The following is a 26,653-nucleotide window of genomic DNA, read 5'->3' on the forward strand; positions in this document are numbered from 1 at the left end:
ATGGTATTACACACCAGTACCTTTTACCATGTAACTTTGCAGCAGCTTCCACTAGAGTGGATGGAGAACATTTCTGTGCTTCATTAATTTGGGGCTTAGCCACGAGACTTGCTTTGACCAATGAAATGTGGACAGAAATGGAAATGTGCCAGTCTGGAGCCTGGTCCTCAAAGGCATCATGAGTTTTCACTAATTCTCTTGTTCACCTGCCATTTGATATGAGAAAATCATGCTTCAGATGGCCACTGCTCTGTGGGGAGTAGGGAGACACTTGTAACAGATCTGAACCCAACCTAAAGCCTGGAGCCAGAATTCATCACCAAATCCCAGATGAGCTCAGCAGAACCACAGCCAACCACAGACTCATGAGTAAAATATTAAGGTGTTTTTTTGTTTTTTTTTTTTTTTGTAACTCATTGAGATTTGGAAATTACATGTTACTCTGCAGAGACTGACTGATACAAGCAGGTGTTGGCTCTGATAAGGTTGATAAGCACTGCATTCTGGTATTCCTCCTTTAAGCAAAGCAGTTTGCTCAGGTCTTGGCACACACCCATGAATGCCTTATAAACAGGAGTTCTATTAGCATCGAATAATGGCTAAATGATATTCTGATACCATATTAAAGGGGATTATAGATACACGGTTTTCAAATCCTTAGGTTTAGGGGCTCTGCAGTTAGTCTTAAATGCTCTGACCACCAGCATAAGTGCTGGTGCTTTGGATGGGTGTAAATTCAAAGAGCAAGCAGGTCAGAGATAATTGACGAGTTCTCTTCTTTAAAAGGGAATCTGGCGCCATGGAAACGACAAGCATGTTCAGGTTTGTGACTGTGGATTATAATTACTAAGTTATTAACCAGAGCATTATGTGAAAGATTGATGGTTCTTGCTCAATGTAATGTGTCCTTTAAATGCTAAATAATAAGTTAAATCCAAGGAATAAATAAGTTTGATGGCTTATTTATGGGGTAATTATGAGATATTTTCAGCCCATAAACTAGGGCATCTGTAGAAACCCAATGCTATGGAGGAAAAAGAGCCCTGAATTAGAGATCGGGAGACCTGGATTCTCTGCCACCTGCCAACTAGTGACCTTGAACCAGTTATTTCATTGCTCTGAGCCCCAGTTTCTTCATTTGGAAAATTGGGGTGAGAGCATGCATAAAAATGCCCATCTCATCGGGTGGTTGTGAGGAGTCGTTGTCAATGACATGATTATATAAGGTGCTGAGCACAGTGCCTGACACATAATAAGTGGTTACAAATGTTAGCTATCATTTTACCATCATATATGAGATAAGAGATTTGGCCCTTCTAGGAAGAGATTTCCTATTTTATGTGTTCAGTCAGGAAGTAATTGGTACGATTTGCAGTAGACCATCAATGGATTCCAATTTTAAAAACAACCTTTAATTGTCCTTCTCTGCTTAAAGAATTATCGGAAATGTGGGTAAACACAGGCAAGAACAAAGAAGAAAATATATACCATCCATCTAACCCTCCATCTAAATATAACCACTGTTAACATTTTAATGTAGATTCCTAGTCCTTTTTTTCCCCCATGTATAGAATTTCTTTTTTAAATCTGAAATTGGAATCATGCTGTACATGCTGATTTGCCACCTGCTTTTGAGATGTTTTCAGTGTCATTAAATATTCTCCTAAAACACACTTTTTAATGGCTGCAGAGTAGGGTGTTCTTGAGGAACATTGTCTAAATGGAAGAGTTATTCACAGAAGCCTACTTAGCGCATTCACTCAAATTATACTTTCAGACTTTCTGAAATCTTCGTTTCAAATTGGTCTTAAATGGGCAGGGGCTTGGCTTTAAAATTCCTCGCCACCTCCTCCTTCCTCCCCTAGCTGCCCCCAGGTTCTCTGTCAAGTAGTTAATGATGGTACTAGGCACTTATTCAGTAGGGGTGCTCTTAGTTTAAAGGGTCTCCGTGGTGAGCCATTTTGTAAAAGGGAAGAATGTCATTCAAATAACTGCCCTCTAATTTCTCTGCTCAGAGTTTTTATTTTTATTTTTTTTTAAATCAGGCTCTCTCTTTAGAGTAAGGTCCATCTACAGGTAAACACTTCCCTAATAGCCTTCTTAAACTACCTTACTTGATGCCAACTGGCACTTTTCCCCTGCACAAAAAGAAGAAATACTTCCTTTCTGTCCCCTGTACCTCCCACAATCTTTTTGGATGGTTTATTGTCTCCTACTGGTAGCGTTCGAGTTGAGCTTCAGGGACTTGTATATAAACATTTTAAAAATCAATAGTTATGTACTTATTTTAATGTGACTTAGAAATCTGGGGCGCCTGGGTGGCGCAGTCGGTTGAGCGTCCGACTTCAGCCAGGTCACGATCTCGCGGCCCGTGAGTTCGAGCCCCGCGTCGGGCTCTGGGCTGATGGCTCGGAGCCTGGAGCCTGTTTCCGATTCTGTGTCTCCCTCTCTCTCTGCCCCTCCCCCGTTCATGCTCTGTCTCTCTCTGTCCCAAAAATAAATAAAAAACGTTGGAAAAAAAAAAAAAAAAATTTAATAAAAAAAAAAAAAAAGAAATGTATGTAACATGATATGCAGTATATCAATATATGATATGTAATATATCATCTATATGTATCTTGCAAATCAGCCTTGGGAGTCCATGAATATTATTGCTTAAGGGTCAGGCAGGATTTATTTATGGACAAAACCAATTTATGTGAAAATAACATGGCAAAAAGCCAGATATAGTACACGGGAATTTGGGCAACTTTGGTGATTGCCATGTTGCCACTGACATTTGATAGTTGACATTGGGTAAGTGTCCTGATTCAAGCCACCGTCATCTGCCTGGACTTCTTTTTTTAATGTTTATTTTTGAGAGAGAGAAAGTGTGGGTGGGGACGTGGGAGGGGCAGAGAGAGAGGGAGACAGAGGATTCAAAGTTAGCTGTGCACTGTCAGCACAGAGCCCTATGTGGGGCTCGAACTCAAGAACCGTGAGATCATGACCTGAGCCAAAATCCAGAGTTGCATGCTCAACCAACAGAGCCACCCAGGTGCCCTGTCTGCCTGGACTTCTAAAGCCCCTCTCCTAACAGCTCTCTCTGCTTTCATTCTTGCCCTCCTCTCAGCCATTCTGTACATAATAGCCAAAGTGATTTTTCCCCCCAAGACACATTGAAGAACTCTCCTTATTAATGCTTGTCAGGGGCTTCCCACCATTGTTAAAAGTGAAAAATTTTAACATTTGATTCTCACAATGAGGCTGAGATTGGTGACAGGTAAGGAAACTGAAGTTCAGAAAGAGTGAGTGCCTGGCTCAAGGTCATGTAACTAGTAAGGGGAGGAGGAAGGATTCAAACCCAGATCTTCTGATTCTAGATTTCTATTTAAGTTATCTCTCAACGCACATGACTGAAAGATGTCCTTTGTTCAGCTGATCAGAAGAAGCCAGTTGTATTGATTAATAATGTTTGATTGGAAGTCAGAGAAGAAACACAACTCAAACTGGGTTAAGCAAAGAAGAGACTTTATTGCCTCAAATAACTGAAAAGTCCAGAGGTAGGTCAGGTGCATCTGGATCCAGAGCCTTAATGATATCATCAGGGTGCATCTGTTTTTTCTCCATCTCTGTGTTCTGCTTTCTTTGAGTTGATCCCATTCATAGGCTGGTTTTCCCTCTGTGGTCTTAAAATGACTGCCGGAAGCCCCCAGGAATATATCCCTCCCGATCTACACACAACAGGAAAAGTGAGATAGTCTTTGTGCCAACTTCCCAGCAAAAGTCTTGTTATGTGTCATGGGCTCTCATTGGCTCATGTGATTATCCCTGAACCAGTCATTTTGGCCAGAGCATTTAATATTTAATGTGCTGATTTGATTGGACCTGGGTCCTATGTTCTGACCCTGGGCCAGGGACGGAGCCTCGCCTGTAGCACACTGGATGAGACTGAAAAGGTGATATTCCCAGAGATAATTCAGGATACTGTGTCAGGAGAAGAGTGAATGGATGCAAGCTGGCAAATACTACAGAGGTCCAACGCTTTGGTCCTACTTGGGTGCATGATCTTGAGCATTAGTGTAGAAAATTCAAAGCCTTGTGTAGGAAAGGAGAGAAGTGAGTGGGTTTTGTGCATCTGAAGGATGGCCACATGGGACAATGGTGAGTGGCCACATGAGGTTATGGTAGTTCTAGTCCTGGGCAGAAGCAAAGCTTAGTTCCCCACTTAGTCACTTTTTTTTTTCCATGAAATTTATTGTCAAATTGGTTTCCATAGAACACCCAGTGCTCATCCCAAAAGGTGCCCTCCTCAATACCCATCACCCACCCTCCCCTCCCTCCCACCCCCCATCAACCCTCAGTTTGTTCTCCGTTTTTAACAGTCTCTTATGCTTTGGCTCTCTCCCACTCTAACCTCTTTTTTTTTTTTTTTTTTCCTTCCCCTCCCCCATGGGTTTCTGTTAAGTTTCTCAGGATCCACATAAGAGTGAAACCATATGGTATCTGTCTTTCTCTGTATGGCTTATTTCACTTAGCATCACACTCTCCAGTTCCATCCATGTTGCTACAAAAGGCCATATTTCATTCTTTCTCATTGCCACGTAGTATTCCATTGTGTATATAAACCACAATTTCTTTATCCATGCATCAGTTGATGGACATTTAGGCTCTTTCCATAATTTGGCTATTGTTGAGAGTGCTGCTATAAACATTGGGGTACAAGTGCCCCTATGCATCAGTACTCCTGTATCCCTTGGATAAATTCCTAGCAGTGCTATTGCTGGGTCATAGGGTAGGTCTATTTTTAATTTTCTGAGGAACCTCCACACTGCTTTCCAGAGCGGCTGCACCAATTTGCATTCCCACCAACAGTGCAAGAGGGTTCCCGTTTCTCCACATCCTCTCCAGCATCTATAGTCTCCTGATTTGTTCATTTTGGCCACTCTGACTGGCGTGAGGTGATATCTGAGTGTGGTTTTGATTTGTATTTCCCTGATAAGGAGCGACGTTGAACATCTTTTCATGTGCCTGTTGGCCATCCGGATGTCTTCTTTAGAGAAGTGTCTATTCATGTTTTCTGCCCATTTCTTCACTGGGTTATTTGTTTTTCGGGTGTGGAGTTTGGTGAGCTCTTTATAGATTTTGGATACTAGCCCTTTGTCTGATATGTCATTTGCAAATATCTTTTCCCATTCCGTTGGTTGCCTTTTAGTTTTGTTGGTTGTTTCCTTTGCTGTGCAGAAGCTTTTTATCTTCATAAGGTCCCAGTAATTCACTTTTGCTTTTAATTCCCTTGCCTTTGGGGATGTGTCGAGTAAGAGATTGCTACGGCTGAGGCACTTAGTCACTTTTTTTAAGGCCCCCGTAGTGGTCACATCTCATGTGCAATGGGCTCAGGTCAAGTGCAAACAACAGTTCAGATTTAGAGGAGCAGGAGGAAGCTGGTATTCCATTTCATTTCTAGAAATCACTTTTTACTCCTTTAAAATGAACATGTATTTCTCTTTTCTAATTACAAAAATAAAACATGTTCATAAAAAGGGACATAAAGAAAATACTTGGTACGTACACAATAATTATGAGGTGACTGAAGGAATAAAAATTAAAATTACCCAGAATTTTGTAACTCGGAGGTAATCTTTTTTGCATTTTTTTCTCACCCCTTTCTATACATGTGAATATATTGTACATGCATACACACACAAATATTTTAAACAAAAATTTGGATCTTATATGAAGTACTCTTTAGAATTTTTTTCCCCATTTAACAGTGGACCATAGTCATTTTCCTACTCATTAAACAGTTTTGAGTTTAATATGAGTTTTAATGACTGCATAGTTTTCCATTATATGTATGTAGCATAATTAATTTAACCAGTGCCCTATTATTAGATATTGGTAGTTTGAAATTTGCCCATATTATAAATAATATTGAGACAGACATCCATATGCACAAACAGCTCTATTAATTTGTCTCAAGCACAGTTTTATTTTTATTTATTTTATTTTATTTTTATTTGAGAGAGAGAGAGAGACAGCAAGCTGGGGAAGGGGACAGAGGAAGAGGGAGAAAGAATCTTAAGCAGGCTCTATACCCAGTGCAGAGCCTGACCCATGACCCTGGGACATGACCTGAGCTGAAATCAAGAGTCCAACACTCAACAAACTGAAGCCACCCAGGCACCCCTCAAGCACAGTTTTAAAATACGTGATACATATCACCAATTTGCTTGAGGGCTTTTATTTAAAAATGTAAGTAAAACCATGGTTTGCGAACATAATTCGTTCTGGAAACATCCTTGTAATCCAAAGCACTTGTATATCAAAGCAAATTTCCCCATAAGAAATCCATAGGAAATAATGGAAACTCAGATGATTTGTTCCACAACTCAAAAATACTCATTTAAGTGATTACAATTCTGTAATATAATACAAAATAATAAAGAAAATACAAAATATAATGAAAAACAAACAAATTAACCTGCACTTACCTGTGAAAACCTTGGTGTGAGGGAGACGAGAGAGGAGGGTCATTGTATAGCACGACTTTCATGATCATTAACGGAATCACTGCTATTTATTGGTTCAATGGAAATCTTTTCTTTTTGTGCAACTTTAACAAGGAACCTATCCAATAACACTTGCTTTTGCCTCCTTTTGAGGATTTTGCGGAAATGTGACATTGCATTGTCATTAAACAGATTCATTGTTTGCACTGCTACAACCTTATTCGGGTGGTGCTTTTCTACAAAATTTTGCAATTTCCCACATTTTACACATCTTCCTAATCTCACGTGAAGTGAGGGATTCCTCTGCCTTTTTCTCCTCCTCTGCAGATGAGATGCACACGTAGACTTCTTAGAAAATCTTGGAATTTTGGCCACTTGCCTACCTCTTTCATACTTTTCGATGATTTTCTTCTTTTTTTTTAAGTTTATTTTTATTTATTTTGAGAGAGAGCAAGTGGGAGGGGCAGAGAGAAAGGGAGACCCCAAGCAGGCTCTGCACTGCCACGCAAAGCCCAACGTGGAGCTTCAACTCACAGACCATGAGATCATCACCTGAGCTGAAATCAAGAGTCAGACGGTTAACCGACTGAGCCACCCAGGTGCCCCTTGATTATTTCCTTCTTAACTTCTACTGTAATCATCTTCTTACCACCTTTCTTTTCAACCTTTTTCTGCATGGGGGCCATTGTATACACTCACAATACCCGTATTGACTACAATACAGTATTAATAAATGCCGGTCATATACTGTATTTAATATAACTGACAATAAGGAAGCAGAGGAAAGGGTCCATATCTGCAGGCAAACTGACCTAGAATGAAGCAAAGCATTCCTAAGCTTACTCTTGTATGGAAAAGCAAAGGTGCTTTGAAGTGACAAAAAATACCCTAGTGCCAGTTGTGAGCACCTTTCAATGTTCTGAAAAATCCCTGATTTCTGCCAAACAGTGGCCTGAGACTGAGCATCTGAGCATGGGAGACAATCACCCACAATCCCACAATGAGAGAGAGAGAGAGAGAGAAGAAGCATTGGCTCAGTTGTAATCATGTGACATTCCATATCACGTACTACTCGTATTGCAAGGCATCGCTTGTTTATCAAGTTAAAATTTATTAGAAATGTTTGCTTGTCTTGTGAAACACTCAAAGAATAAATTACTCACAATCCAAGGTTTTCCTGTATTTTTACATGCTCTTTAAAATATTTTATAGTTACAAAAGGGTTTTAAAGTAGATAGTGAAAGATACTAACCGCTGCCCCTTCCACTCCCTAAAGGTAATTTTTAGTAATCTTAACATATTCTTGCAGACCTTTTTTCATGTGCACCCACATCAAGTATACACCCAGGTTGGTTCATTTCTTTTTCTTCCCTCCCTCTCTCCCACAAATATTTTTTGAGTGCCAATCTTGGCCAAACATGGTACCAGGACATTGAGTGGTTGTTTCTAGGAATTTCCAGTGGACAGAACTAATAAGTATGTACTTAAAAAACACAAAACACATGATAAATTCATATTGATGATTCCTTTTCAAATCATGGCTACATGGTTTATTTTTAAGACTTTATTTTATTAGGGTAGTTTTAGGTTTACAACAAAATTGAGAGACCATAGAGATTTCTTATATACTTCATGCCTCCATAATGCATACCCCCCACATTATCAATATCACTCACCAGAATGATAGATGTTTTTTTGTTTTTGTTCTTGTTTTTACCAAAGATGAACCTACACTAACATATCAAAATTACCCTAAAGTCAATAGTTTACCTTAGGGTGCGTTCTTGGTGGTTGTACGTTCTGTAGGCTTAGATGCATGTATAATGACAAATATCTGTCATTATAGAGTATTTTCTCTGCCCTAAAGAATCCTCTGTGCCCCATCTGTATTCATTTCTCCCCTCATGCCGCTCAGACCCCTGGCTACCACTGATCTTTTTATTGCCTTTTCTTGCATAAAGTTTTGCCTTTTCCAGAATGTCATATAGTTGGAATTACACAGTATGTGGCCTTTTCGGATTGGCTTCTTTTACTTAGCAATATGCAGTTAAGGTTCTCTGTGTCTTTCATGGCTTGATATCTAATTTCTCTTTAGTGCTCAATAGTATTCCTTTGTGTGGATGGACCATTCACCTACTGAAGGACATCTTGGTTGCGTCCAGGTGTTGGTAATTACAAGTAAAACTTCTGTAAACATCTGTGTACAATTTTTGTGTGGACATAACTTTTCAGCTCCTCTGGGTAAATACCAAGGACTTTGATTGCTGGATCGTATGGTGAGAGCACGTTTCGTTTTGTAAGAAATAGGGTTTCTGTTTAACCTCAGCCCCCTTTTTTTTTCTTCCCAAGATTTTATTTAAATTCAAGTTAGTTAACATATAGTGTAGTTTTGGTTTTAGGAATAAAATCTCGTGATTCATCACTTACATAACAACATCCAGTGCTCATCCCAACAAGTACCCTCCTTAATGCCCATCACCCATTTAGCCCTCCCCCTCCCCTCCCCTCCAGCAACTCTCAGTTTGTTCTTTAGAGTTAAGAGTATCTTATGGTTTGCCTCCCTCTCTGTTTTTATTATTTTTTTCATGTCCCTTCCCCTATGTTCATCTGTTTTGTTTCTTAAATTCCACATATGAGTGAAATCATAGGTTTTTGTCTTTTTCTCATTGACTTATTTCACTTAGGTCAATATTCTCTAGTTCTATCCACCTCAACATCCTTAGCTCTGTATTTCCTTTCCCCAATGCTGAGAATCTTGGGTCCAAAAGATACCAACACAATTATTTTTTTTGCTTCAAAATCCCTCAATACACACACACACACCAGTCAGCAGTATCATCATTTGCACCACCAATTTGATTAATAAAAATAGTTTAGGGTTTTTTTTAAATTTGAAGTGAAATACATTACAGAAAAATCACGTTTACCCATTTTTTATATATTTTTTGCATTTCTTTTTTACCTATTTGAAAAAGTGCAATTCAGTGGATTTAATTATACTCACAATGTTGTCCAAATATCACCACTATTGAATTGAAAATCGTTTTCATCATCTCAGTAAGAAATCCTATACCCATTCAGCAGTGACTGCCTATTCTCTCCCCTGCCCATCCCTGGGCAATCACTAATCTACTTCCTGTCTCTATGGAGTTGTCTATTCTGAACATTTCCTCTAAAGTAAATCCTGCATTATGGGGCCTTTTGTGCCTAGCTTCTTTCCCTGAGCATATTTTCAAGTTCGTTTATGTTGTAGTATGGACCAGTACTGCATTCATTTTTATGGCTGAGTAATATTCCATTGCATGCAGAGACTACATTTCTTATCTGTTCCTTGATGGACACTTGGGTTGTTTCCATATTTGGCTCTTGTGAATAATGCTGCTATGAACATTGTTGTACACATTTTGTTTGAACATTCTGTCTTCAATTCTTGTGTGCATATTGTTTTTTGCAGTCTTTTCATTCTTGGTGTATATCCACGAGGGGTATCTAGTCAAATTTTATATTTAAAGTTACTTAAAAAAATTCTTCTCTGTGTGGTTATAATACTAAGTGAATACAAATTTAGTTTCATTTATTTTATTTTGCTTTGAATTTTTAGGAATTGCTTTTAAATTTAATTTTGTTGGAAGGTCAGTTTAGGATAGAAATTCCTGGCCCACATTTTCTTTCCTTGGAGATTCTAAATATGATTCTTTGTTTCTTCTAGCATAAAGTGCTACTGTTAAAAAGCCTAATGACCATCTGATTTTACTTTTCTTATAAGTTACTTGATCTTTTTGGCTTGGTGTCCAGAGCATAATCTTTTTTTTTTTCTTTTTCCTGTTAAGTCCAGTAATTTTCTTGGATCTGTTTCAGTGTTGGTTATTTTGGGTTGATTTTCTTGAATTATGGTTCTGTTTTTTCTATTTCATTGCTTTAGATTTCTTTCTGAGGGACTTGTATGAATATTCTATAGCTATTACTTTCTTAATTTCTTTTATCCCATTTTTCTATATCAGGTTACAGTGGGGGTTTTTTCCTTCCATTTTTGGTGAGCATGTATTTCTGGCACATTTTCCTTGTCTATAAATTCTCTGTTTTCTTATAATTGTGAATCATATTTGACAGCGATACTTTTTTGTTACTCAGTTACTCAGTGAAATGAGTTTTCGTATATTTTTATTTGGAAAAATCAACCTAGGATAGCTTTTCAAGCTTCCCGTTTCTAGAGCTCCATCTTTAGTTGTTCTTTGTGATAAAAAATACGGCCCCATACTTTCAGCTGTGTATTTTCTCTACCCTTTACTTCTGCTTACATCTGGGCATTCTCTTTCCTTTGCCCCTGTTGTCCCTGCCCTGTTGGATTCTACTCCTAGCAGGTTCTCAGTATAGGGCTTTGCCCTGGAAGAGAACATTGGTTTGCTTTGAGACCAGTATCCAGACCTTCCTTATCCCATGCTGGTCCCAATGCTTACTTGAGTTGGAACCCGCAGACCCCCTCCCATTTCCAGCTGATGTTCTCAGGTCAGCCTGCCTTGCTTCCCTGTGAGCCTCAGTTGGTTTAACGGTCTCAGAAGGACCCCCCCCCCCCCCCCTTTCCTTCCCTCTGTTTCATCTTGCAAAGATGGTATTAACCATGTGGGTCCAATAGCTACTGATGGTTTGTCCCCACCCCCTCATATTTTGGGATTTGTGGGGATACCTGTCACCTAGGTTTGTTGTAGATCTTGTCTAGTTTTGCTTTCTGTTTTGGATCAGGTTTCCTAGAGGCAGAGCCTGAGATGGGGACTCTGGTACATACGATGGATTGACTGGGGGAAGTGCTCTCAGAAGAAAACGAGGGAGAGAAGCAGGAGACAGCAGAGAAGGGCGTAAGCAAAGATGAGATTTCAGCTGGAGAAGAGCATCCGCCTGATCCCATGGGATGTTCTGGGGTGTGACAAGCATAACAGAGTTGTGCTGCCTTATGTAAGGGGGGGTTACCTTTCTACCCCCCATGTCCAGCTATTGGCTTCAGGTTGCCACTGAGAGGCACAACTTCCTGAACAAGGGACTTCCACTGGACTGAGAGCAATTCTCCAGAGAAGCGGGCAGGGCAGCTGTGAGCTGTTAGTGTAGGGGATGGGTGCATCAGCCCAGTAAAGGGGTCTGGGGGGCACCATTAGCATCAACTACACTCTCCCAACTAATCTCTCTGTTTTTATGGGGAGACATTCTAAAACATGTCACAGTCTCTGTCACCTTCTCAGAATCTGAGTTATCCTTTATATATATATATCCTTTATATATATCCTTTATATATCCTTATATATATATATCCTTTATATATATATCCTTTATATATATATATATATATATATCCTTTATCCTTTATATATATCCTTTATATATCCTTTATATATATATATAAGATATATATATCTTTCTTCCTCCAGCAAGCACCTGATCCCTTCTTTACACAGAGCCTTTGCCTGAAAGAAACAATCCTACAATAATAAATTAAGGATTATATCAAGATTTCCCTAAGGCAAGACTTGATATCTTTTTAGTTCCAAATCCCAGGTGCCTTGCAAAGTGTGTATGGTGGGTATTATGAATTCCTTGGGTGGGTTCGACGTGGTGCAGTATACATAGAGGGAAGGAGTATACTGCCTGTGGACTTGTTCTTTCCTGGTCTTGCAAGAAATATCTGGCAGGTCCCATGGCTTTGGAGAACTATTCAGTTACAAGGACAGGCTGCTTTTAGTAACTACACAGCCTTGTCTCTTTTCTAACTTAAATCTCCTCCTTCTCCCTTTGAAGGAGCAGAGCTGGGGGAGGGCACATGGGCTGACTTCACTAGTTCTGCAGTCTGTTTTCTTCTTTGTGGCAACCTATGGTTTCTGCTTCTCCCAGCCCCAGGTTGGAGGAGAGTGGGTGGAAAGAGAGATTGGGGTAGGGGATGGGACAGCAGTGAAGAAGCTATCGTGCAGCTGATGCTGTTGATAGCTTCTCAGAACTGTGAGAAATAAATTTCTGTTGAGATTGCTATCCTGTGGGCAGAGTGGAAGTCAAAGCTGACTCTCCCATGGGGTACTTTTGTTTGTTCCCAAGAGAGCCTGCCTCTTGGGTCTTTGCCTATATACTCTACTTGCTTGCAGCTCTCTCGCTGTGCTTTGGTCCCTGCATACGTCCAAGTGGTTCTCTTGGACAGTATACTCTTAAAGCATGATGCCAGCCAGCTTCCTTCTGTGGGAACCATATTAATGTCCAGGAAATTCATTCCTTTGTCTCCCCTTGCCAGTGGAGGGGAAGCTTATTCCCAGTGAAGTTCTCTCTTTATTCCACTCCCCGACACAGAAATCTCCAAACATAGCCTCTTGTCCTGTTGGACTTTTGGTGAGGACCCAACACTGTGCCCTGAGTTCACCAGACTCCAGGAGGCACATATCAAGCTCTCTGAGGCTGCCTGTGTTTGGCCTGAGATGAGAGGGTGTCCTCCCCTGCCCCTGTTACAGTGAGGTGGGGGAGGAGGGCTGTGAAGTACAGCCCTCCAACAAGTACATGACCATCACAGAATCCTCACTCCAATTCCTTCCAAACCCCAGCCTCATTTTTGTAGCCCAGAGATAGGGGATGCATGAATGCCTGCCAGTCCGGTTTAATACTCCCTTGGCATGTCCTGTACAGGTAGGATGGCACCTTAATTTAGGAGGTGGGGGTGTTGGTCCAACTCCAAGAGAGAAAATTATTTTAATATCCTCTTCTATACCTGTCCGATAAATATTTGTTTGTTGGCTTACTTGTGGAGGATTATGGTTTTGTTTTTAACGGAGAGAAGCTAATCTTCTTTGTTCTGTGTTGGGCAAATGTAGGGTGCTAGCTGACCATTGCCCTGGGATTTGTGTATCAGAAAAACTCTCGGGACTCTGTCAAGGTAGCCTCCCCACTTGCTTGGTGTGCAAAGCCCACCAGAGGGGTGGAGATGGATCAATTTGAGTCAGGCTTCTGGGGCTTCCTGGGAGGACAGAATTAATACACCAATCTCTAATCTCCCAAATTAATAGGGAGTCCTGGTAGGAGGGACTTGTGGGGATCTTGGCTCAAATTCAGTGGCACAGAGAAGAATCATGGGAACCACGAAATAAAATCAAGTTGAAGAAAAGGAGAGTAGAGGCCGATGACCCAGACTCAACACGGAGCTCTCCTCAGGTACTGAAAGCAGGGACTCACATAGATACTGGTGCACTGATGTTCCCAGTGGCATCAAAGGTGGAAACCACCCAAGTGTCCATTAGCAGATGAATAAACACATGTGGTGTTTCCATATAATGGATCATGAAAAGGAATAACATTTTGGTACATGGTACAACAGGGACGAACTTTGAAAACATCATGGTGAGTGAAGTAAGCCAGACACAAAAGGAAATATACTGTATGTTTTGCTTATGCAGGGGACCTAGAATAGGCAGATTCTTAGAGACAGAAAGTAGAATAGAGGTTGCCAGGGTCTGGGAGGAGGGGTTATGGGGGGTTCTTTCTTAATGAGTACAGAGTTTCTGTCCGGGGTGATAAAATACTAGATCTAGAGATGGATGGCATGCTTGTATCCATTCCCCTCAATCCATATGTTGAAGTCCTAATGCCCAGTGTGATGGTATGAGGAAGTGGGGCCTTTGGGAGGTGACTAGGTCTCGAGGGTTAAGCCCTTACGAATGAGATTGGTGCCCTTAGAACAGAGGTCCCAGAAAGCTTGCCAACCCCCTTCTGCCATGTGAGGATATCACAATAAGGCTGAAATCTGGAAGAGGTTTTCTTACTAGAACGTAACTATGCTGGTGCCTTGATCTTGGACTTCCCGGTCTCAGAACTGTAAGAAATAAATTTTTGTTGTTTATAAGCCACCTTATCTGTAGTATCTTGTTATAGCGGCAGCTTAAATGGATTAAGACAGTGGAGTTGGTTACACAGTATTGTGAGTGTACTTAATGCCATCTGGCTGAAAGTGGTTAAAATGGTAAGTTTTATGTTATATATATTTTACCACATTAAAAATGTTTTTCCCTCTCAACCTACATACCTTATTGTCCCTAGAAAACACTGGTCTGAGATTAGGTGAGCAATTAAAGAGGGAGCCCACAGGTGGTGTACTCAGCCAGATTGGTATGGTGGAGGGATAATAGCCAAGTCCAGGAGCTGGCCCAACAAGAAGCCATTGCAGAGTGACCCAGGATGGCCAGACACAGCATAGCGTTGCATTTTCTCCTTGGGATGTCAATCAACAGAGTCAACCAGCACCCATCCCATTGAGTAACAGCTTCCTCTTCTTTCCCCTCCTGCCCCCTATTGAGATGTGAATGTTAGACAAGATGCTTCCCTGGACCGCCTTATGTCCCTGGGTGTCGTGGGCTGATTGTGTACCCTCCAACACCCCACATTCATAGGTTGAAGTTGTAACTCCCAGTCTCTGAGAATGTGACTATGTTTGACATAGGGTCTTTTAGGAAGTAACTGAGGTGAAATGAGGTCATTGGGGTGGGCCCGAATCCAATATGGCTGGTGTGTTCATTTATTTAAAAAAATTATTTTTAACATTTATTCATTTTTGAGAGATGGAGAGGGAGCGTGAGTGGGGGAGGGGCAGAGAGAGAAGGAGACACAGAATCAAGAGCAGGCTCAAGGCTCCGAGCTGTCAGCACAGAGCCCAATGCAGGGCTCGAACCCACGGACCATGAGATCATGACCTGAACTGAAGTCGGACTCCCAACCAACTGAATGACCCAGGTGCCCCGAGGTGCATTTATTTATAAGAAGAGATTAGGACACAGACAGGTATAAAGGGAAGACCTTGACTTGGGACGTTTAGCCTCCAGAACTGGGAAAAGTGGTACTTTGTGATGGTAACCCTAGCAAACTAATACACTGGGTAACTTTGAATAATTTATAGGCCAAAGGAAGTTTCCATAGGGATATATGGACTCTTCCTAGTCAAGCCTGTGGAATTCTTGAATACTATTTAAAAAGACACCATCAGGTCTCAAGCGGGTAATGTTGCTCATGGGAGAATTTCAAGGAAAGATTGCGAAGGTTCTGACTTGGGGTGGGGGTTTGTTTTATAGTACTGTATTTTGCCTCCTTTGGCCCTATACATGGCTCTCTGGTGTGTGTGTGTGTGTGTGTGTGTGTGTGTGTGTGTGTGTGTCTATTTTCAAGACACAGGGAAAGGAGGAGGGGTAGAAGAAAAAGAAAGTACAGACCCAACTCTTCTGTCCATGGTTGCCTTTAATAAGGAAGAGTGACCCAACTGGGGATTTTTTTAAGACTGAATGTCTGTTTGAACTCCACTGGACAGGAATCATCTTTCAAAACCATTCTGAGTTGCCTTTACCTCCCTCTCTGGAACAGCAACGGCAGCAGCCGGAGCTTTGGCAGGTCAGACCAACTCTGTTGCCTTGACAATAAGATCATCCTGTGTAGACCCAGGTACTGCTAACCAAGTTAGGTACAGAATAATTTAAAGCCTCAGCACTCTGGATTTGGGAATCAGCTGAAGGAACGACAGGTTAAAGGCTGCTTTATGCCTTGTCTTGAAGGGGTAAAGGGAAGAATAATTGAGCTCACGAGTCTGGGACAAAATTGGTATGTATGAAGGCATATTGGAGAGGATTGTTATATTTCCTGAATCTCATGATGTTACAGACTCTGCCATCATTACCCGGACAATATGTTAATATTTATTCTGGTTACTATTAGTAAAAATGTTTATCCTACGCATAAAATGCTTCACGCAAGTGTATTAGGAACGTCTGAAGAGCTATTTTCCTCTCATTTATAATCAACCCATCCACGTATCCACCCACCCACTCATCACATCACCCACCCATCCATTCACATATGTACTCACTTCCCCATCCATCCTCCTTCCTGTCCATCTACATACCCATCTATCCATCCCTCCATCTGTCCATTCCCCACACACCTACCCACCTAATCACCTACCTTCTTCAGGGTGATCTGATCTAGTAACTTCTCTCCATCCCAGTTTTCTTCCCTGCATGTCTGCAACAGCTCCTCCCTGGTCTCCTTGCCTCCAGCCTTTCCCGTTTTGCATCTTTTGTTCACATGGCAGCCTGAATGATTTCTCTACACTTCAGCTTGTGAAATCAAGGTAATAGTATTTCTTTCTCTGGATTATTGTACATGGATCATCATTTACTCCCCCAGCAATGGCGCATGGAGCTCCTGCTTTGTGCATCAGCCTCCTTTATAGGCACCAGGGATATAGCAGCAAGCAAGGCAAACAGGTCTTGGCCTCACGGAGCTTTCTTTCTAGTGGGAGAGACACATAGTGCATGATGCAGTTTCAGAGAACAACACACGTTTAGAAGTAAGACAGTGATGTACATGAAGGGCTTAGCACCATCTGTAGCACATATAGATGTTAAATTAATGGCAGTTGTCATATTAACAGTAATTAATATTATGTGATTAGTCTTCCACAAGCCTTTCAATAATAATTATGATCATCGAACATTTATTGAGCATTTAATATGAACCAACTGTTATGCCAAGCATTTAATCTCACAACAACCCTATGAGGTGGATACGATTATTTCCCTCATTTGAGATGCGGGAACTGAAGCACGAGCCCCTCATTGTTTTCAAGGAAATGTCCAGACTCCTCACACTTGGGTACTCAAGGCCTTTCATGATCTGGCCCTGCTTGTCTCTCCATCCTCATGCCTTGCTGACCGTGTTGTCCCCTGCCTTTTTACCCTCATCCTTCAAGGCTCAGCTCAGGCATCACCTCCACCAGGAGGTTTTCCTTGACCCTGATCCTCCCCTTTCCCTGACACGCCCCAGGCAGGGCCACATGCTTTGCCTGTGTGTTCCTGTCATCCCCCTCTCATGGTTCTTACCACACAGGACTGCAGCCGTCCACTCTTTGCTGCCCATGAGAGAATGTGAGCGCTATGGCAGGAGGTGGGTGCATCTTGGCTTTTTCTCTTTGACTGCAGGATCCAGCCCAGTGATGGGCACATAATAGGTGCTCAATATACGATTCCCTGAAGACGTTCTGCTTTAATCCTTTGTCTCTCTTGGGGAAAGGCTCCTTTTCTGAGAGGTTGTTGTAGATCAGACAGGAGTTTCCTTGGAACCAGGGTGGATTAAAGCCCCAGGAAGGGGTGACTCATGCTCGTTACTCAACCTCCCCTTGTCCCCACTAGATGGTACAAACAGATACAAGGTGGGTAGGAAAGTATTTTGTAGATAAACAAGGGCCAAACAGAGAACCTGTGGATAAAAGCATATTTGCTTAGGTCTGAATTTAATGCCCTGGCTTGACATGTTTGCCACAGGGGGGGAAAAAAGTCCCACAGGGTATGGAGCCTGCTTGGGATTCTCTCCCTCCCCCCTTCCCCTCCCCACCTGCTCACCAGCTTCTGCTCTATCTCAAAAAAAAAAAAAAAAAAAAAAAAAGGATGAAAGGAGAAAGACTTCTTGACCTTTCTAAATAACAACTTTCCTACAACAATTGAGTATGCCAAGAGCATAGCTTTTGTAACTAAATTGTCCGGTTTAAATTCCCTTTATGCCACTTACCAATGTGAGACCCCAAGCACAGTTTTAACTACTCCATGGTCCTCAGTGTTACCATCTGTGAAATGAAGAAATAAAAGTTCTTGGTTCATATTCTTGTTGTCAGGATTAAATTAGAAAATAATGTATGTGAAGTGCCTGGCAATCCTTGTTTCTTTGTACTTATTAAAAAAAAAATTGTTTTTAACATTTACTTATTTTTGAGAGAGAGAGAGAGAGACACAGCATGAATGAGCAAGGGAGGGGAAGAGAGAGAGGGAGACACAGAATTGGAAGCAGCTCCAGGCTCTAAGCTGTCAGCACAGAGCCTGATGTGGGGCTCGAACCCACAAACTGTGAGATCATGACCTGAGCTGAACTTGGACACTTAGTTGACTGAGCCACCCATACTTAACTGACTGCACTTATTTTCATGTGACTACCAGAAACTTCCAAATTGCAAGTGTGGCTTCTGTTTCAATTCTACTGGACAGCTTTGTTCAAGACTGGCTGCTTTGAGCATACAGACTTTACTTTCCTCATCTCTGTCTGTAGAATCTAGCGCTTGGTTGGGACGTGTGTGCAGAATATGTTCTTGATGACATGTTTGGCTTCACTGTGATCTTGCTTGCAGCTTGTTTAATGCAGAATCATCATTTGATTGATATTTGCCTTGTTGTGGTTCAAATGGAGGGACCCCCCTTTTCTGGAGCCCCAGCCTGGCGAGGGTGGGTTGGAAACAGCAGAGGCAAAAAGCTCACGCCATGACCCTCCACCCTGTAAGGATAGCCTGGAAACCCAGATGGTGGCCCTCAGAGGGATACCTCCAGGACAGATTTGCCTCCAGGAGGCAAATGGTTTGGCTTCAGGAAAGAAAATCTATTCCAGAGGAAGTCAGAGAGTAGATTTTGTTCCAGGGAGGAGTGTTGCCCTAGGCGCTCCCAGAAAAGACTGGAGAAGCAGCAGATGGGGAATGAATATTGGCCATGATATGACGGTTCTCATTCAATTAAAATATCAAATGGGAAAGTAATAGGAACAGGGTGTTTAGTGGTGGGCTAAAGACCAGGCTGAGCAGGGAAAATGAAAGCAACATTATCTCAGGTGGGAAAGACATGGCCTTGAATTTTTTTCCACTTAAAAAAAGTTTTTTTCCCTTCTTAGTCTTTTGTAAGAGTTGATACTGACTTATATTTGACAAGTCTAGTAACCATTTATAGTTGCTATTAAAAGAAACCCTTAAAATAACTATGAAAAGTCAGGTACCATTTTGCCTCCTGGGTTTCTTAGTTTTTAAGTCTTGAATGTTCTGTCAGGCCTCTGGGTCTGCTCAATTTCCTGCCAAGTGGGTCAGGAATCTCTGGGTAACTGGGATGGAAGGAGCGAAGAGGAACCAGTCAACCCAGTGGGCGAATATTTACCCTGCCCCTGAGGCAATGGGGAGCAGGAACTGGAAAGGGTGTCCAGTGATCCAAGGGGTCTTGTCTTTCTCAGAAGTCCTTTGGTGCCAAGGGCCAAAAAACCCAATTAAATTTGTGAGGGAAAAGGACTTATTGGACAGACTTTGTAAAATCTCAAAGGACCCCAGGGAATTATGGGACAGGATTGTTTTCAGGTCGCCATTTTTCTGGAGATGCTTCCCTCATCCATCCCGTGATTCTCTCTGTTGAGGAACTTCCTCTCATAGGAGAACTGTAGTCTGTTTGACTCAGAAATTTCTTCTTCTCCATTTTCCTCTCCCTTGATTCCGGCATTGTTTTGGCCTGCCACAGAGGCCTGACTCAGACTTCGTGGGCTCAGAACCCACCAGTCCCTGATGATCATTTCTATTTGTGGTAGGAGTTGAATGAAGGAAAATCTTGATATTTTTGGTGGTGGTGGTGGGGATTGGATGTTTCGCCACCTCTCACCAACTTCAGAACTGTGAAGACCTAAGTTCCCAGTTTTTGTACTAAGTCTTTTATGTGGAAATAAAGTTTTGTTGGAAAAGCCTCGGCAGAGAGCTGTGCCCCATGGTATGACCTCTAAAAATAGAATTATCTTGGTAGTGGTTACTGTGTGTTACTTCCCAATATCATTTTTTCTCCTTCTTCTCAATAAACCCTAATTTTGTTTGCAAATTCTTCTAACTACAGCGTTCAGGGTAGACCTAGATAAGGGATCAGCAAACTTTTGCAGAAAAAGGCCAGAGTAAATACTTGAAGCATTTGGTGGTGGGGGTCTGACTACGGGCTCTGTCACAACTAGTTGTGTGACCGCTCTCTGCTCCAGTGTAGAAGCAGCGATGGACAGTGTGGCTGTGTCCCAGTAAAACTTTAGTTATAAAATCAGGCAGCGGACCAAATTGTGACCTGCAGGTTGTAGTTTGCCAACCCTGCTCTGGATAATCCAAGGCAGGGCTTCTGAGTGTCAGCACTAATGACATTTTGGACCAGATAGTCAATCCTTTGTTGTGGAGGATTGTTTTGTGTGTTATAGTATGTTATAGCAGCAGCCCGGCCTCTACATCTCCCCCCGCAGCGTGACAGCTAGAAATGTTTCTGAGCATTGCCAAATGTCCCTGGGGGCATTTCCCTGGTGACTGTTACTGCTCTGGGGTAGTTACATGAACTTGAGCTAATCCAAATAGACCAACGGGAAGGGCTTTTATAGTCCATAATATGGAGAGAGGTTCTGTCTGTCTCCTCTTAGACGTAAACAAGAAAGCACCGGCACCAAATGGTATCCACAACCACCTTACAACTGTCTTACGATGACGGGCATCGGACTCTGGACGGAGTCTGCACTGTGGATGGCAGAGCAGAGAGAGACTAAGAATCCAAGACCTCTTTGAGTAGCTTTGAATCAACCAGACCTGAAGCCCTCCTTACGTATGGTCTTCCTGCTGGAGAAGAGGACGCGTTTCCTTATTGTTTTAGATGGAGTTTGTCAGGGATATTCAAGGAGGTAATTTGTCAGTGTGCACAGAAAGATTTCAGTAGGTTACCCTCCGGTATGCCTGTGTTTGTATGTAGTGGCTGGATATCAGTCATGAGGCAAGCAGGGCAGCAGGGCCTGTGACTGGCGTCTCAGCATCATCATGTTTCCTTTTGGCCCCGCAGAGGCCTTGGAGCATTTATCTTGCTACCTGCCCCCCACTCCACCCCCAGCCAGCACAGTGGTACATGGCTTCTTTCTGGCTCCATTGCAGTTGGAGTTCTCTGTGAACTTGTTCGGCAATGTGGGTCTTTTAGAGGAACTTAACCTGCCTGATAGGTTACAGAGAATTTTTTAACAGTGTCTTCCTAGGAAGGAGATTTGATCAGAAAACAGTGGCAGCATTTGGCCTGATACATGGGCGTCGGGTCCCGAATTGGAAACGTAGTGGCTACAAAGATAACAGGAAACCAATTTCTACTCAATTCAAATCACAGTTCCCCTTGGGACTGTGCCCTTTATTGCTTTCAAGACTCCCTGGTCACTCCCTTCCCCACCCTCCCCTTCCAGTTCTTGGCTGCTACTGAGGTGGGAAAAAGGCCTATAGAACAGAATCAATAAAAAGAAGACTTCTAAGAAGGTTTTCACAGCAAGCTTATTGAGCAGTGTTGGAAAGGCTACCGGTCTTAAGCGGAGAGGCCCTGGCTTCAGAATTTGGCTCTGAACTTGCAGGCCATTTCACTTGGCTGAGCCTCAGTTGTACTCATCTGTGGGAATGGGCAGAATGGTATGTGCCCATCAGTCGAATGAGATAATGTATGTGAGTGAGTGTGATGAGTCAGGAGATCGGAGGAGAGCTGCTTGGACAGAACAGGGGTGTGATCAGTGGATACTTCGGGCCCACATTCTTCTCCCTTTTTGGTGGTACCCATTGTTTGATTGTGGTTGAGGTTTCCTTAGTCTGGGTTGAGATTAATGGGATGTACAGAACCGGGGTGTTTGTGGGGTATTGGGGAACCCCATGGCTCTAGGCAGTGGTCTCAGAGCCAGGTGTCAGGGGCATCTCTAGGCATCTTCCCAGGCCTCACAGACAACTACTGGCAGTCCCGAGGAACTCAGGGCCCACAAAAAGAAAGTATCACCACCGGTCCTCCAAATGGGGAGCAGTGAGGTGGGAATTGGCTTTATAATTTGCCAGTCCTGAGTCTGAACCCTCCCCTGCCATTGATTCACTGTGTAACCCTTAGGATAATTAGTTAACCTCTCTAAGCTCCATCGGTAAAATGGTGACAATAATAGACTTTTTACCAGAGGGTATTTGAGGGAATTGCGTGAAGCGTATGCCTGGCCCATAATGTGTGTGTAAACATTACCAGCTGCGGTTTGTACTTTTATTGTTTGGAGGCTTGTTCCTTCCATCTTTCCTGAAATGCCCCAACGGCTTATTATGGAATGTGGTTGTTTCAGGAAAGCGAGGGCTTGGGAAAGATGGCGTCTTGAGGACAAACTGTCAGGATAGAATTGTGAAAGCTGCCAGGCTTGGGCCAGGCTTGGGCCAGGCTTGAGACATTTCCTCACCCGCTCCTGAAAACCAGCTCAGATTCCTCCACCTCCTTCAGCCCTTACACTCAACCCGTCGCTAAGCCCTGCTCTTGGTTTTCCCCTAAATGTATCCTGAACGGGGCCCGCTTCTCCATCTCCCCCGCTCCCAGCCCCGTTGGAGCCCCCGTATCTCACCTAAACCCTGGCAGCAGCCTCCTCGCTGGTCTCTGCTCCCGCTCCTGTCTCCCTGCCACCCACACCCCCTGCAGCAGCTGGAGAGGAGGCTTGAAAATGTAAATCAGAACACATCTTCAGCTCCTTGAAACCCTCCAGTGCCTTCTGACTGCACCTAGAATAACAGCCAACATTTCCCACGCTCTGGTGGAGAATGTTCTCTACCCGCCCCTTCAGGGTGGCTGAATTTTTCTCCTTTTTTCAGGTCTTCATTTAAATGTTGTCTGTGACCTGTTTGAGTCAGGTGCTTCCCATCCCTTCTGTCTACAGTATTTACAGCTGGTCATTACAGACCTACTTGTGTGTTGATTCATGCAGCACCTATAAGCCTTGGGAGGGCAGTGATGCTGTCTGTCTTATTTACCACTCCGTCCTTGTACCTGGCACATAGTAGGTACTATATAATATCTGGTCTGGCGAATGAATGCCATCAGGCCAGTTGATTCTGTTTGTCTTTCGTCACTTCACGCCTTCTGAGGGGGAGAAACTCTGTATACAGGTGCTGTGAAGCTCTTAATAATTGGAATCTCACTCCAGTGTGGTAAGAGGCGGGAGAGCTTAGTGGTTAGTTATGCACACTCTGATGCCAGACTTTCTGGGTTCAAATCCCAGTTCTGCCCCTGTTACCTGTGTGCCCTTCAGCAAGTTACTTAGACTCTCTTTGACTCAGTCTCCCCCTTTGTCAAATGGGGATAACATCAGTATCTACTTACGGGGGCTAATTAAGGTGATCTTTGTGAAACCATTGGTACACTGTGTGTGCTGAGCCATGGTGGCTGCGATTACCCAATTAGCATGTGTTGAACATTTCCCTTTCTGGGTGAGTTTTACACCTTCTCTCTTTTTCTAATTTTTTGAAGTCAACGCACTATTTATGTGACTCTTTGAGCATCTATTTCATGCTCTAGCCTGGGAATACAGAAATGATCCCACAGATTTAGTTCCTGTTCTCATAGGGCTTACATATCAGCGGGGAATACAGGCTTCAAACACATAATCGCAGGTGAGATGAATGAACTGAAAAAGAAAGAGTGTGCAAGGGGAATACATTCTAGGGAAATGAAAACTTTGTGCGTGTATAGGGGCAGTCAGAGAAGTTCTACCCAAGAATGTAGACCTAAGCTGAAGAGAGAGCTCAAGGTAGAGTAAGATCCATTCAGGAGATAGAAGGTGCTGGGGTGGGGGGGGGAGGGGAGAGGATGCTGAGCAGAGGGAACAGCTTGTGCAAAGGTCCGGAGGCTGCAGAGAACATGGCACATTCACGACTAATAGGTGCAGTGACTAATAAGTACATAGCTGGATAACCTGGTTATGGAAAATAATTGCTTGAATTTTCAGGGATCTCTGCAGACAAGACCAAGAGATAATAATTTGAATATAAGAGCTTTATCTGGGAGGTGATTCTGAATACCAGTTGAGGAATGAGAAGGTGAGAGAGGGAAGGGAAGGAGCTGGGGAAGGATGCATAATCAAAGAAGTTACCACTGTGGGCAAGTAGGGAACTGTAGGGGCCAGTGTCAAACATGCATCTCAGTTATCCCACCCAATAGATTATGGAGCTGGGGAATTTACACACCATCTACCATTAGTCACTGTTGGAGGGCTGCTCTTGGTAGGGACCAGGGGTCCTTAATTCCCTGGCACCTCCATCCTGCCATGCATGTGAGCAAAAGTAGAGTCCGGTCACCAGAGAAAGCTGTCAAGCAAATGAGAGCAGGTGTTGGCTCTTGGAGGTTCGGCCAATTTGGTGACGGTGAGGGGACCCCGCAGGGAAGCAGTGCATCTGCTACACACCCTGACCCGCCTTGACGCTTGACACTGTTGGGGTCACAGGCAGGAACAGCTTGCGAAGGCCCTTGTGAGCTGTCGTAAAAGATTTTGGATTCTATCCTTTAGGGAGCCGCTGTTGGCTTTTAAGCTGAAGGGAGGCTTCATCAGACCTGCAACTTAGACCACTCTGGTCCTTGGGTGGAGAATGGATTGTTGTGGCTGAGGAGCAAATAGAGAATTCGGGAGGTAGTCGCGGCTTTCTGGGTCAGAGCAGGTGGAGTTGGGATGGAGAGCAAGCTGGGGAGACGTATAGGAGCCGGAATGGACCAGATTGAGTGAAAGCCTGCATCTGAGGAAGGTGGTGGCCCTTTTCCATAATACCGTCCTTATGCTAAATTAGACACAGGTGTCTCCGAGACTTGGCAAGTGGGGCTGTAATTTTCCCAAGCCCCCCACCCTCCACCCCTTACCTGATAAAGCTCTGTCATCTGCTGCAGTCTCGCTGCCCACTTTTCACAGCACTTCCCAGGCTGCTGGGACCAGCATAAAATGAAAAGCCCCTATTTCCCACCTTGCCAGCTTTCCTTCTGCCTGGCCCACCCTGCTGTGCCTAGCAAGGGTTGGCTGCAATGCCAGCGTCTGAACCAGCATTATTGTCAAGGAATGTGGAAGCAGCCGGGCCAGGGAGCAAGGGGCGGGGATGAGCATTCCATTTGCCATCTGTGGCTCGAGCAAGAGCTGTGTTGATGAGATCCAGGACCGTTTCTGTGTGATCCGGAGAAATGCATTTCAACTGAGCTGGCAAGGGGGTCATCATCTCTAGGCTCATGTGGGTGTCCTGTGGGGTCACTGTGTTCTCTGCGTGTGGGGCTGGGATGCGGGGTATAGAAGTCTGCTTTGTCCCCAAACCTAAGTCCTCTGTTGGGCCCTGCTGGGCACAAAATGCTGCCTTGCTCTTCTGGCGGCTGTAGAGTGGTACCAGCCCTGGCCGAACACATCCTCGTTAAAAATCACTCAATTACCACTCGACCGTAAACACTTTATCTTAAGATTTTTCCGAATTTAAAGGGGTCTTCAGGGTCATTCATTTAACAAATCTTTATTTCCGGAAAATTTCACTTTTCTTCTGAATAAAGCCTGCCCCTCCTCAATTCAGTACTCTGATCACAGGGGTACCAAGAGAGCTGTTGTTGCAGTGAGGCTCGCCTTTGGCCTCTGATGAATACACCCCAGACCCAAGCTGGGCCCATTAGAATCCGAGAATAGAGACAGGAAAGGTAGTCCTTCGTATCTGAAATTGTAATGTATGGAAGACGGTGCATGGCTGGATTTTTTTTTTTTTTTTTTTTGCCCAAGAGACAAAACTGTTTCGGGAGGAGAGGGGAGAGAGAGAGGAGACAGATTCTTTTTGGCCCAGCTATTTCCTGTTCTTTTAGTTCCATGTAACTCCCCAATATTCCTATAATGAATTTGTCTTTTTTGCTTATGCTGGCCAAAGTGAGTGTCTTTGATGTGGAGGAGAGGGGGCTAAAAAAAGTCTCTGCCCACAGACTGGCAACGTTTTGGAGGCCTTTAAAGGGTTAGAGAGAAAGTTTGTTTCAACTCCCAATACTGGACATTTTTAGAGTCACCCTGAAAAGAGACCCTGTGCCCATGAGCAGCTCGTCCCCACTCCTCCCTACAGCATGGCCGACCCAGGCCCTGGTAGCACTAATCTACTCTCTGCATCTGTAGATTTGCCTAGTCGTATAAACGGCACCACACGCTGTGTGGCCTTTCGTGTCTGCCTTCTGTCCCTTAGCGTAATGTGTTCGAGGTTCATCCGTGTCGGAGCACATATCAGAGCTTTGTTCCTTTTATCCTGAATCCTATTCCGTTGAATTGGGAGACTGCATTGTGTTTATCCATTCATCAGATGATGGACATCTGAGTTGGGTATTGGACATTTTTGGTTATTGTGACTAGTACTGCTATGAGCATTTAAAATAGCAGGTCAGAGCATGTCGCTTAGTGTTGACTCTGTCATGCCTCCCAAACTCCAAATAAACGCACAGGCTCTCACCATGGCCCAGCGGGCCCCATCCGACCTGGCTGCTGCCTCCCTCTCAGACTCCTCTCTTCTCTGCTTTTCCTTGGACACACCAAGATTGGAATGTTCT

The sequence above is a fragment of the Panthera pardus genome, unplaced genomic scaffold, assembly GCF_024362965.1.
Source record: "Panthera pardus isolate Hobbes unplaced genomic scaffold, ASM2436296v1 HiC_scaffold_15, whole genome shotgun sequence".
Lineage (NCBI taxonomy): Eukaryota > Metazoa > Chordata > Mammalia > Carnivora > Felidae > Panthera > Panthera pardus.